The 13,844-nt window shown below is 45.1% G+C and overlaps 1 protein-coding gene across 1 annotated transcript in view; it reads right to left on the bottom strand.

Annotated features, from left to right (window-relative positions):
* sin3aa (SIN3 transcription regulator family member Aa) overlaps positions 1-12,959 on the bottom strand; it is a 129,520-nt gene extending 116,561 nt beyond the window's left edge. Inside the window, exons 1-2 of the mRNA XM_073024941.1 lie at positions 12,842-12,959; positions 3,153-3,286 (exon numbers count right to left, since the gene is read on the bottom strand). The gene's annotated coding sequence lies outside the window, so the exon portion shown is untranslated. The remainder of the gene's footprint in view (positions 1-3,152; positions 3,287-12,841) is intronic.
* Between the last annotated feature and the right edge of the window lie 885 nt (positions 12,960-13,844).

Below are 13,844 nucleotides of genomic sequence, written 5' to 3'. Positions count from 1 at the left end.
AGCTCTGCAGTAGAAAAGTCCAAAGGTTCCCTACACCTCATGGGAAGAAATTCCTACACATGTCAGATTTGAGTGACCACCCCTTCACTGAAACTACATGCCCTTGTTTGATCCTCCCATGAAACATCTCAACATCTATCTTGTCAGGCCTCTATGGACTCAGATTTTGTTTTAATTGTAACCTACAGAAAAGGGAATTGCCTTCATCAGTATGAGTTCAGCCACCCAATAGATAAATCCTTTCCGTTCTGATCGGAAGGTCATTGGCACAAGGTATTAACTCTCTCACAGATGCTGCCTAACCCTGATGTCCTGTGTTTGAATTTAGTTTTCTACTACGCTAAATACTTAACTGAAAGAGTAATTTATCTTAAGAAGGTATTTCTTTAGTCAGAGTAATACAGCATAGACACAGGCCCTTCAGCCCAAATGGTCCATGCCAACCACACCATTCTTCTGCTAGTCCAAGATGCCTGCATTCAGGCCATAACCCACCAAGTCCCTCCCTTCCAGTAAATGTTGCAATAGTATCTGCCTCAACCATTTCCTCTGGTAGCACATTCTAAATGGTTGCTACCCTCTGCATAGTTACTCTTCAGGCCTCTTAAATTTCTCCCCTCTTATCTTCTTTCTGTAGCCTCCAGTTTTAACTCCCAACCCTGCAGTGTATTCCTCGTAACATGGAGGGAAAAAAATCACTGGCAATACCATCATCAATCACATGAGAATTTGGAACAATCTTTAAAATCCAGACTAAGTCAATTTAAATTCCACTGATGTACGTATCAAATACCTTACAGCATTTCTCCTGTAGCCAGTGATGGGAAGTAATCCAGCCAAGAGATGATCAAACTCCACTGATATAATGTCTTTGACATAGGAAAATGTCCTAGGTATCTCAGAGAATACAAGGAGGAAGTACTGATCCTTCATGAAGGTACGATGGGAAGAGTTATCGAAAGCTTCATCCAAAACAAAAGAGAGAATCCTAAGCAGGAAGGGCAAAGTGACTGTACACTTTTACCAAAGATGAAAGGGAGACAGGAAGATAAGGTAGACTGGGCGTTGGGCCAAGTTTCAAGGATGCAGGAGGAGGGTCAAGCCTGGAGAATCATGAAATCATGGTGGCTTGGAACCATGGAGAAATATTTTGGTGACAAGCAATTACAATTTGATCTATTATGGGAACAGGCAGTCAACAAGAATGCAAATGTGCAGGCCTTGTCTAGAGTGAGACTTCAGAAAATCTAGACAGAAGAGACCACAAGTGCTGGAACCTGGCAGAACGCACAAAGCTGGAAGAGCTCAGACACTGTCTGAGGATATAAATGGATGGTCAACATTTGGGGTGTGACCTTTCATCTGGATGTCAGAAAATGTTAGATAAGATGTAGAAAAGCCATGTCAGAAGGGTAAGTAAAGGGGTTTCAATAGACGGGGGCACAAGTTAGTGTGAAGATAAGTACCATTATACAACAATCCTTCTAAGGTGTGCACATGCACACATCTTTTGCTACTAGTGCAGGAGGGAATTTAAACTGTGCACAAAAGGTTGTCACCCTCTACCTTGTTGGTATGTTAAGTATACTTCACAATCGTACACAATTATATTTCTTTTTCTGGTTTCTGATGTGGACGGTGTTAATGACTTGGTGCAATTATTTGTCTGCAGATTTTAGAACTGGCTTATTTATACCCTTACTGAAGAAATGATTGATTCACTATGTCGAATTCCAAAGTGCAAAAGAACCGCTAGTATTAAGTGCGTACACATTTTGTCACCGGACAAAATTTGCACAACATAAGATTTTTGCGCACACTGGTCATTGCAAATTAGAGGGAACATTATTGTTATAGATGACATTTGGTAGTGAAAGACTTTTTGAAAGCTAAGAAAACTATTAGTAAAACATCAGATCCTAAAATTTATAAAGAGAGTAGAAAAGCCATTCTGAACTTAGTTGGTTCACAGCTGATGTAGAGTGCTTCATTGTAGAAAGGATGTGAAGATCCTAGATATACTCTAATAATTACAGTGATGATGAATTTCAGTTTTAGGATTATATTGGAGCCCCAAGTTCAGAGATCTTATGAAAGCATGCAAGACTGACTGGTTTCATGGATTAATAGAGAGAACAAGAAGTGGTTGATTTGGGTTCAATTGCAACAATTATGAAGTCTGGGTAAGTACAGGGGAGGTGTATGAAGGGCTACAGTCCAGGTGTGGGTCAACAGGACCAGGCAGAATAATAGCTTGTCATTGACTAGATGGACTAAAGAGCCTGTTTCTGGGCTGTAGTACTCCATGACAACACAAAAAGCACTGAAGACACTCGGCAGGTCAGGCAGCATCCATGGAGGAAAATGGAGAGTCAATATTTTGGGTCAAGACCCTGAGGAAATAGGTCACAGATTAAACCCTGGGTGAAAAATACAAGGCGGTTGTGAAGGAAGACCCCTCACCCAGGGCATACTTGAGATGTGTATCTCCATCTAGAGATATAGTAGAAAGAGCTAGCACAGACTCCTTGGACTGAATGGCCTCTTTTGTAATAACAATTATGATAGAGCAGGAAGCTCAACTTTTATCTCACAGGAGACTGTGTATACAGACTGTTGAATATTTTATCAGCAGGGTTAGGGTAGCGATGGAAGGTTGCAGAGCTTGTCCAAGAACTTGAATTCTTAGAGGAAGACACTCTAGTTTTCTGATATTTTTCAACAACGCTCTGCATTGTCTATCTCCAAGTCACCATGGTGAGGTGATAGACAGTGATACTCAGCCTAGAGGCAACACATAAATGAGGGGCAGGGATGGAGGAGAAAGACTACCAGTCATAACAAAGAGAAAGGGGAGATGAGACCTCAGTGTTGTGGATGGCTTTGCCTGGGCTATGTCTGTGCTGTAGGCAGGGCAGATATGAAATTGGGTTCAAATTTTGCTTGATGGTTGCATCTGGGAAGAAGATATCACCAGAGACCTTGGGTGAGAAGTTCGGTGATATTTGGGGGAGGGGCAATGTTTGTGAGTAGATGGAGACAATGTTAGAAGTGGGGTTAGGGACATGAAGGAGGGAAACAGGAAAACAAATTACTAGCATCTGCAGCAAATGTATGAATGGACTACAATAAGAATTAAAGGTGACCCTTACCTGATTTGTCACAAAATCTGTGCAAAGGTGTTGGAACGCTGGCTGGGTCTGTGGGCTGGCAGGTGATGTCCTTTCACAAAGCAACCAGATGCTCTTCTGAAGCCAGTGATGTGCATGCATGTGTTAGACACCGCCTATAAAATTCAGGATGCAAATTTTAGTTTATCAGTCTCATTGGTTTAGATTAGAGACAAAGGTGTGCTTTAACATCTTAAGATGTTGGGGCGTATTTACATCTGGTGAGAATGCCACTAACCACAAAACTAAACAGTTGTGGATTAAAGTTGTGCTTCTCAAGTAAACAACACTTACACAAGTCTGCAATTTATGTTTCTATTTACCCGGTTAATGCAATATTTTTATATTGATCTATAATATTTGGAATGAATGCTATGATCAAAAGGAAAATTATGTTAATTGTTCAGAAAATTGAACATTTTCAAACCTATGAGTAAGAAGCAGGAGTAGACCATTTAACTCTGCCGTTCAGTAAGATTATGAATGTAGACTCTGTATTCCCACATACTTCCCTCCCCCTGGATTATACCTCCACTTTAAATATTCAAAGACTCTACTTCTAACACCCTTCAGGGACAGAAGTTTCAATGACTCACAACCTCCTGAAAGAGGAAAAACTAAACCTGGTCTGCCTCAAAAGAGTGAACTCTGAAACAGTCACTCCTTGTTCTGCATTCTCGCACTATAGAAAACATCCCTACACCCATCCTGTCAGGCATCCTTAGCATCCTGATGCCTTTCGTCTGTGACCTCATTTATAGTGTAGTCATAGTTAACCTAAGCAGACCAAAGGCTGCCTACAAATAATTAGTATTGATGACCAGTTAATTTGTTTAGTAGAGTGTTCTGGGGATCTTTACCATCGATCAAACCGAGGTTCTACTGAAGCAGGGATTCCCAAGCTGTTTTTTTAATGCCATGGACCAACCATTACGCAAGGGTTCTGTGGTCCTCGGGCTGGGAACCCCTGATCTAAAGGGATCTCAGACTGCAGCACTCATCGATGACTGCTTTAAATAGATGGGCTGAAACATGGAAATTCCCGAATCAGACACAACTGTGCCAAATTAACATTCAACATACTTACTGCTTAACATTCCTTGTAGCCTGTCATCTGGGACAACCTTTGAAGGGATTAGTAAGACTAACCATGGAAACCAACTGGAACTGTTGGTTCTGAAATTGGTCTGACACATATTTTGACCAGCATCAACCTAATGGAGTGAATAGCCTAATGCATGATACAATTCTTCCCCAAATCCATTATTACATTTCCTTGAAACTAAAACTAAAATTAGACCTTGGACCAAGATGTTGATCAACTATTGGTTCTGTTTAGTTGGAATCGGGCAGTCTGCTCCGTACTGCCTGGTCTCACTGTAGCAAGATCATCCGCATTACAGGTAAAGTGAGTGCCATTTGTAGCAAATTTCATGAGGTTTCTAAAATAAAAATAGAAAATGCTGGGGCCTAACCTGCTGAATGCCTCCAGCATTTTCTACTTTTATTTCACATTTCCAACATCGGCACATTTTCTGCTCCGGAACAGAAGCTTTGTTTTACAGATGTCTGACAGGACCAGGAGCTTGACATCAAATGTTTATTTATTGAGGTACAGTGCTGGATCGGTCTTTCCCACTCTTCAAGCTGCGCCATTGAGCAATTCCCGATTTAACCCTAGCCTAATCACAGGACAACTTGCAGTGACCAATTAAGCTACAAACTGATACATCTTCAGACCATAGGTGGAAACTGCTGCACCTGCAGGAAACCCATGCAATCATGGGGAGAACGTACAATCTCCTTACAGACAGCGGTGGTACTGTAGAGCGTTGGGCTAACCTCTACACTACCATGCTAAAAGAAAGTCCCGATGAAGGGTCTCGGCCCGAAATGTGGACTGTACTCTTTTCCAAAGATGCTGCCTGGCCTGCTGAGATCCTCCAGCATTTTGTATGCTTTGCTTTGGATTTCCAGCACCTGCAGGTTTTCTCTTGTTCAAACTGCATTCACTGAAGTCTTTGAGGACAATGTCAATGATAACCAGACTGGCATTAGGAGACAAGTGAGCTCAAAAATCTATTTTCAAGTAACTAGTAGATGCCACAGTTTATTGAGTTGTAGGATAAAGGAATACAACCCACATAATATTTCCTCTGTCCACTCAGTGCTGGTAGTGGGCCCACAGCTCAGAACTAACTTGACTTGTCCCTCTCCATTAACCCTTTGGAAAGAGAAGTCGGGGGAAGGTGCAATGAAGCAACTGCCATGGGAAAGAAAACAAGGATGGTTGGGCGGGGGAAACAATTGATTCTATACCAGGTGTAAAAAGAAAAAGAAAGGTGTTCCTTTTCCCAGTGTTGCAACAGGTTGGCTCACGCAGTTACATTAGCAATGTGATCCAGCACACTCCACTCCGTAGTTAATCTTTGAGAAAAACAAACTTACATAAAACCTCCCACCAGCAGAGATGGAAATGTTGTCTGGTTCAGATCTATTGTTTGCATTAGTTTTATTTCCCAGATTACATATTTGAAAATGGTCCAGTGGTGTTAATCCAATGCTGGCATACTCGCCTGAGCCAAAGGGCAATGGGTTCAACCCACACTCCACATCCCTGAACGCTGCTTCAGATGGATACACAGTACAGCACTGAGAGTACACTGCACACTCAGATTGTCTTTAAGAAAAATTAAATACATTCCCTCTAGGGATGTTAATGATCTGAGGGGCTTTTTGAAGAAGGAATTGCGCTCTGGCAAAGAATTATCCCTCAAACAATATAATTGAAACAGATGAGATAATGATCTACCTTACTGCCTATCGAGAACCCTGCTGTGCATATTAAGTTGTTATCTCCCTGATACTCTGAAAGTGTGAAAGTAGTGAGGACACAGCAGCTGTATAAACAAAAAACCTCTCCCTGACTTCTGCAAGGAAGATCCTAATTGACAGAATATGCTGAACTAACCAATTTCAGTCACAGAGTGTGCATGGCAGCAAAGATCCCTACTTCTGATATCACTAAATGATCCACACTGGTGAGAATGCTCAGTGAGCTCATCCAGTTACAAGCTGACACTCGCCAACAAGGATTGCACATGTACATGTATGGTTACGGGGGACTAGGCATGTGAGCCGGTGCTCCTGACTTGGCTAGGCATATCTCAGACATGGGCAAACCTAGGTTTAAAACTTTTAGACAAAAAAAAAAGGCAAGAAATGAGTCGCCAATCATCTGGTAATAACTTGTCATTAAAATTAACTTCTGGAGAATCAAACTCACTGCAATAGACCAATTACGTTATTATTAGCTAGAAATTGGAAACTGTCCAAATTAACCCAAAAGTTTGTTAACTGCATGGTGGACTTAAATCAGAAAGTTATCATGCCATATTCATGACCGTGCTCAGAACTTAAACTTTTCTGATCTGATATCACCACAGATTAGCTGTATTAGAAACACTGATAGCATCCCCTATTTAACTCAGGGGTGGGGGGGGGGGGGGGTAAAGTCAGCAAATGCTGGAATCTGGAGCAACATACAAAGCCCCGGAGGAACTCAGCGGATGCTATCTGACCCACTAAGTACCTCCAGCACTACTTATGTTGCACCGCTTCACCCAAATGTTCTTGCTTTGTTTTTTTTCTTTCCATTTACATTTGGGCTTCAGAGGGCAGTCGGTGGATTTAGAATTTAGAAATCTAGAATTTGGGGGAAATGATCTCTGGATTAAATAAAAGTCTGAACTAAGTAGGAATTTCTTGAGGGTTTTGAATTTTGGAAATCTCTGTTGCAGAGAAGAATACCAATTCTTAAAATATTTTGAAAGCAGATTAATGCACTTGAGGGTTAGGGAGTATCATGTGGAAATTGAAGCTGAGGCCAATATCATGTCAGCAACAAAAAAAATCATTACATGGTGGTCTACCCTGCTCCCAAACTGTTCAAATATCTTCAGTGTTTCAGATTACTTGTTAATTATGTTATTAACAAAATATTATTTAAAGTCATAGCTCAGTCACCTTCTTAGTTCAAATGGCTCAAAGAGCATTTTCTCAGCATGAATGAGGCAGTAATTTGAAGATATTCAGTTCTGTTTCCAGTGGCCCTAACCTGTGTTGGTGATAAGGTTGGGCTTTTTAAGATCTATGGCGAGCCAAACTGTGTGCAAACTTGGCTTTCCACAGGGCATATCTTTAAAATATACTCTTACAAGGGTTTGGATGAACATTCATCTAGTTTCTTTAAAATGGCAATTAGAAGTATTTTGTTTCTAGTTGTAGCTTACACAAACATGCTGTAGCTGTTATACTGCACAGAGAAGCAGCTTATCAAAGATTACAAGGATTCTTTGATCAGCTGGGTAAATGGTCCAAGAAATGGCAAATGGAGTTTAATTCGGATAAGTACCAGGTGTTGCATTTTGGCAAGTCAAAGCAAGGTAGGACTTCCACAGAAAGCGGAAGGGCCCTGGGGCATGTTCTAGAACAGAGGGACCTTGGAATACAAGTACATGGTTCACTGAAAGAGGAGAAATAGAGTCACTTGAAGATGAAGGTGGCTTTTGGCATGCTGGCCTTCATTAGACTGGGCTATGAGTATAAAGTGGGGAAGTATAAACATGGTGCAGTTGTATGAGACACTGGTGAGACTGTGTTCAAATTTGGTCACTGTTATTGGAAAGATTAAACTGAAGTAAGTGCAGAAAAGATTTACAAGGACGTTGCTAGGACTGAGTTACAGGAGAATTTGGTCAGACTAGGATTTTTTCATCTTGGAGTGTTGGAAACTTGAGAAGTGATCTTCTACATTCGCTTGATTCTTCAGCCCTAGGGAAAAGATTAAGAATTCAAGGGCATAGTTGAGAAGAGTACAATAGGAACTTGAGGAGTAACTTTTTTTTCCCCCTTATAGGGTTGTATTTATGTGGAATGAATTGCCACAGGAAGTGGTTGAAGAAAATTCAGTCACAATATTTATAGACTCTCGAACAGATAATATGGATGGAAAAGGCTAGTATCAAACATGGTCAAATGGGATGGGCTTGGATGGGAGTCTTAGTTGGTGGGACCAGTTAGGCCAAAGAGCCTGTTTCTGCACTGTATGACTCTATGAAGGTAGCTTCTTCAAAATTGCTTCTGCTGCACAAGGGGACACAAAGACACAAGAAAGCTGGAGCAGCAAAAACAAATAGCTGGAGGGACACAGGTTTAGGTTAGGCAGCTTCTACAGGGAGAAGCGGACAGTCGATATTTCAAGTTGATAACTCAAGAGACTTCTTGTGAAAAGATCTAAGTGTCGGTCTTATCAGATAAAATGATTTGCTCCTTTAATTTTAAAAAAGGTCTTCTTGGAAATATGTAACATGTTCTCATTGCTGAGCAATGCAAACACATTTTCAAAAGAATCAGCACAAAAAGAACTAAAACAGAAGTTTACCATTTGGAGCCGATTTTGTTGCTGTGACAGGTGATAATTATTATCAAAATGAAAAAGAGTTAGTCTGCTGACTAGAGGGCAGCTGTTGATAGTAATGATTTTTGTAAATGCATGAATGAAATGGGCTGCTAAAATTCATCTGTGTTCAGTGTTCCTACTCCACTCCTATTAAAAAAGATTCAACAGTGGTTTTAGTAAATGTGCTGCCAATGAAGGGAAAACTGAACAAGTGCCAAATCAGTTGACACATGGACATTTCCCACATGTTTTGTGACAAACAAATCCTTAAGGTTAAGGTCATTGCCTTTAATAGCATCAGGGCAATTACAAGGTATTGCAAAGTTGAAACCAATAGGAAAATTCTTACGCAGAAGGATAATTTTAACAAAGTGGTGGACACTAATCATCTCAGAGCATTTCTGCTGATGTTCTTCAGGGCAGTTCCTAAACTGGACATCATCAGATGCTTTCATGATCTTCACCACTGGCAGTACATGGGGGGGGGGGTTCATTTCCATTCACACGTCAATGCAGAATATACCTGCAATGCCACCAATTCACCAACAATATCCTGAAGTGCCATGGGAAGGAGAGGTCACTAACAACTGAAAGCTTAACAGCTCAGCTGTATGGGGCACAGGGGTAAGGCCAGAGATCAGTTAATCTGGGCAAGTGACTCTCTTCCTACTGTACCCCAAAGACTGCCAGATGGAGCAAGGGCATGTCACCGAACTTCTAGATGTACAGTGAAGAGCAATCTGACTGCTTGCATCATCTTCTGGTGATGGAGGCTCCAATGCCCAGGATCACAAGAGGCCGCAGAAGGCTGGGGAGACTCAGCCAGCTCCATCGCGGAGACAAGCCTTCCCAACGTTAAGGACATCTTCTGGAGGTGGTGCCTTGAGAAGGAGGCACCCATCACTATGGAGCTCCAGGAGCTTGAAGATGCACTCAACAATTCAGAAGCAGCTTCATCCCTTCCACCATCACGTTTCTGAGTGATCCAAGAACGTTATTTCTCATCACTCGTTTATTTTGTAATTTATAGGAATTTTACATCTTTGTCCTGCACTACCGGCACAGAACAAGAAACGTCACGATACAGGAGACAGTATGTCTTCATTCTAATACCCAGGCCTGGGTGTCAAGTTCCGATGGTCAAAAAGTCGAGTACCATTCAGGACAGAGCAGAACGGTAACGGAAACAGAAAAGCTGGACAAACTCAGACAGTCACAGAGCATCTGTGAAGAGAAACTTGCCAGCATTTCAGATCAGGAACCACAGACAGCCCTCTCACCAGAGGTGCTGCTTGATTTGCAAGATTTATCCAGAATTTGTTTTGGCTTAGGTCCAGAATGTGCACTTTTCATGCACCAGAATCTGCATTTGTATAGGATCACAGACAGCGCAGACACTACTGGCCCCTTCTGCTCAACTTGTCCTTGCAAACCAAGATGTCCACTTGCACAATTTGATCCATTCTTCTCAAAACCTTTCCTCTCTATTCTCCTGTCCGAATGACAAGGGTAGAATGAGGTGTTGGTTTAAGACGACGGCATCTCAATAAGGACCCCCACCAATTTGGACATGCCCTCTTCTCACTATTACCATCGTGGAGAAGGTACCCACACTCAGTACTCAGGAACAGCTTCTTCCCCTCCGCATCATACTTCTGAATTGTGCGATTCATTTTTATAATTCATAGTAATATCTTTGCAGTGTTCTGCTACTGCAAAGCAAAATTCACGTCATTTAAGTCAATAATATTCACGATTCCGAATGGGAATTCATCCGTCACCTAAACATTTCAAACTGTTCACCACTCTGCACGGTTCAGGAACTAGTGCAACTTGCCGATGCAACTTGACAGCATCTCCCAAGTCCACCACCTCTCGTCACCAAAGATAAGGCAAGCAAAGCTTGTAAGAACGCTGGAATCCACGTCCGCGTTCAAATCATACGCTCTCACGTGGCCATTTAAAATCTAACCCCACTCTTTCAATGGGTTGCGACAACGTGCAGGAACTGCCTTCCTTAAAAGCGCCGTGGGGATATATTCAGCGCCACTTCACAGGACGATCAATGACGAGCGGTAAGTGTTGCCTATACTAGCGACGCTTACATCCCGCAGGGGGGGAAAACATCAAGAACTACTTCCTGTAGAATTCCTCCAGTCGCAATTCTTTTCAAAGTCACTTTCCCCACCCCCACTGTGAGCGGCTGTTTCAATTACTCAAGCTGTCGAATACTGTTCACCCCCGACGCCGTGGATAGATTCACATTGCGTACATTGGGTACGTGATGCACCCAACGTCGGGGGTAGCGGAATTAGGCAGAATAACATAAAACCCTTGGGGGAAAAAAACCTCCGAGAACAAATCTCATTAACCCTACGATCAGTGAACAAGTTCCGGGTCCCGCACAGCTACAAGTTTCACTCAGTAATGCGGCACTGGAGTTTCAGTGTGTGTGTGGGGGGGACGGGGGGGGGGGGGACAGAAGTAACAGGATGGTGGAAGGACCGAGACGAATTTGGCATTGGCAGCGAGAACTCCCAACTTATTCGATCACATGTTATTTCAGGGCCAGCTGCTAAGCCCGCAACGGCCCCGCCCCCCACCACACAACGACATCCCGGAAGTCTGAAGTCGCAGGAGGGACGGGATGCAGCACGAACGAAATACTGGAGGAACTCCAGGCACGCTGAGTTCCTCCACTTTGTGTGTTTCGCTCCGGATTCCCAACATCCGCAGTGCCTCCGGAGGCACCGAATGCTTATGTTTCAGACGGCAAGGGGGGCAAGCACCGTGGAGCGCTCTATCTCCTGCCCTGCACGCTGGGGCTGGGGCTGGGGCGACTCGGAAAGGTGTGACTGTATCGCTCCCCCATTCGCTGTCAATGAGCCGGGACCCTGCCGGGGAATCCTCCCGTGACACGTGACAGGCCGCCACTAATGTGACGCATCAGATCCCGTAGAAGCGGCAACCCACCACACTACTACAAAACCATCTGCCAATGACAAGCCTTCGGGAGGCGCGATTGGCAGACCCACCAATCAGAATAGAGTAACTAGGGGGCGGACCCGCTCCGAGGACACTAACCAATCAGAAAAGAGGAGGCGGCAACCTTTGCGGGAAACTTGGAGGGCGGGACCATGCCGAGCAGAGGGGTGGGGCTTGATTACGTCATCAGGTGGGCGTGCAACATGCGCAAGGGGCGGGACTTCGGCCGTGTTTACTCCCGGTGAGGTTGAGGTGTCGGCCCTTCACCGGGCGTCAGTGGATGGCAGCGGCGGCTCGGCGCAGAGTCCCGGGGTCTTCCCCCATCAATCTCCACTGGAGGGGATCCCCTGTTTATTCCTGCCGCTCTCCCGCAGTCAGAGTGCGGGAGTTTCGAGCTGGAGGGGGACGAACGGCGTGAGCGCGTTCGGCCATTTGGTCCGTTGCGCGCTCCGTAGCGCGGACTTTTGTTACAGGGCGAGAAGCTTTTGTTACACAGTCGGGACGGGCGGCGGTCAGTCAGCCAGGAAGGGCTGGCAACGCGAGGCCACCATTAAAATCGACCAAAACACCCCTTTACAATCCTCCTTCCTCCCTCTCGGCGGCAGACCAGCCCCCCGAATACAACGGTGGGAGGGACAGAGACAGCTCAATCACTAGCCAGCTGCACATGCAAACTACGCACCTTCCCTTCCTTCCGCTACACTCTCCATTTTCAACCCTCTCCCCTTTAAATCCCGGCTCCCAAAACAAACACACGCCAGGGCCGCCGAGCACTAAAGAACAAATATATTTAAGAAGGCGGGTGCTGATTACCTTCTCTCCGGCCCCGCACCCTGCTTTTTTTTAAAAAAATCCACACCACGTTGATTATAAATAGTGTTTGCAAGCAAGGAAACACCGAGTGAGCCCTCCCTTCCCATCCCCCCCATAATAAGGCCACCGTGTGCCGGGGCTGTGAGTGGCAGCCGGTCGGTCGCGGGGGAGAGGGACGAGGTAAGGGGAGGGGGAAAAGCCATCTACTCCTCTGCAACCCTAGCCCTCACCCTCTTTCGGGCTCCGGCACTCTGCGGGCGCCCTACGCGGTTTCTCTTCCCAACTCCCCTCCTTCTCCTACCCCGAATTTCCGAGATACGGATCGCAGCCGCAAAGTCCTTGCGTGGTTGCCGTGAAATTACGAAGCATTGGGGAAAAGAGGGGAAAGGGGTAAACGGGGGAGATTCCTCACCGCGGCTGGCGCGCACCTCCGCTCACAGGCAGCCGAGCTCCCAGAGATGGAAACACCCCCTTTCATTAACATAGGCCCCGGGAGGAGGCCGCGTCACCGCTTCAAACACAACCCCGCCAAAAAGATCCTGTGGACAGGGAGCTCCACCTGGCAACACAACGCAAAACCGGGAGCCGCTGGTATGTCGGTCTCCCGGGCACCGTCAGTGCCCGCACCCTGATCTACCACGCCTTTGCACTGCCTCGGAGCCGCGGACAGTCGGTATGTTGAAGATTTGCTGATGAAGGGCAGACTAACTCCCGGTAATAAAGATTTTAACTACCGTGGGTGGTTCAATCCCTTTACTATGGGTGGAAATTTGCCTTAGTTGGCAGCGGTACCTGTGTGATGCAGTAGATATAAAGATCGAATAGATTTTATACCTTTGAAAGGAAGTTGGGTAATCTAATTTTGAGATGGTTCAGTAATGCAAACGCGTTGCTACATCGAGGATTTACTGTGTGCTATCAAGGCAAATGTCTGCCGAAGTGTTGACCAGCTCCTTCCTTAAGTAACCACCGAGGCCAAGCAGAATTCTGGTGTAAGGTTCCACCCACGGTGCCGAACCTGCTCCTGTACGGTGTGTTGTGCACACGCACGTTGCTCGTAGAGAAGTGGAATAAAGCGGCTGTAAATGTTTGCTCGTTGTGTGTCTGTGTGCTGCGCTGTATTTCCCGCACACGCCCAGGTGGAATAAGGGTCGTGAGCGGCGCTGGGCAGAGCAGGACTGGGGTTCGATCCCAGCGTCGGCGGCTGCACATTCTCCCGCCGACAGCCTGGTTTTCACTCTGCGCATCTCAAAAGACCTGTGAGTTCGGCCGCAGCAAATCGCCGCTTGTTTGCAGCCGAATGGTAGAACCTGGCGAAAGCTGACGACAATGTGGGAAGGAGTGGATTCATGTCGATAGGTGTTGATGTTCAGCGCGGGTTCCATGGGCTGGTGCACCTGTTTCATCAGCACGAA

The sequence above is a fragment of the Hemitrygon akajei genome, chromosome 21 (genome assembly GCF_048418815.1).
Source record: "Hemitrygon akajei chromosome 21, sHemAka1.3, whole genome shotgun sequence".
Lineage (NCBI taxonomy): Eukaryota > Metazoa > Chordata > Chondrichthyes > Myliobatiformes > Dasyatidae > Hemitrygon > Hemitrygon akajei.
The sequence above is the reverse complement of the archived record's forward strand: the minus strand, read 5'-3'. Positions and strand labels throughout refer to the sequence as shown.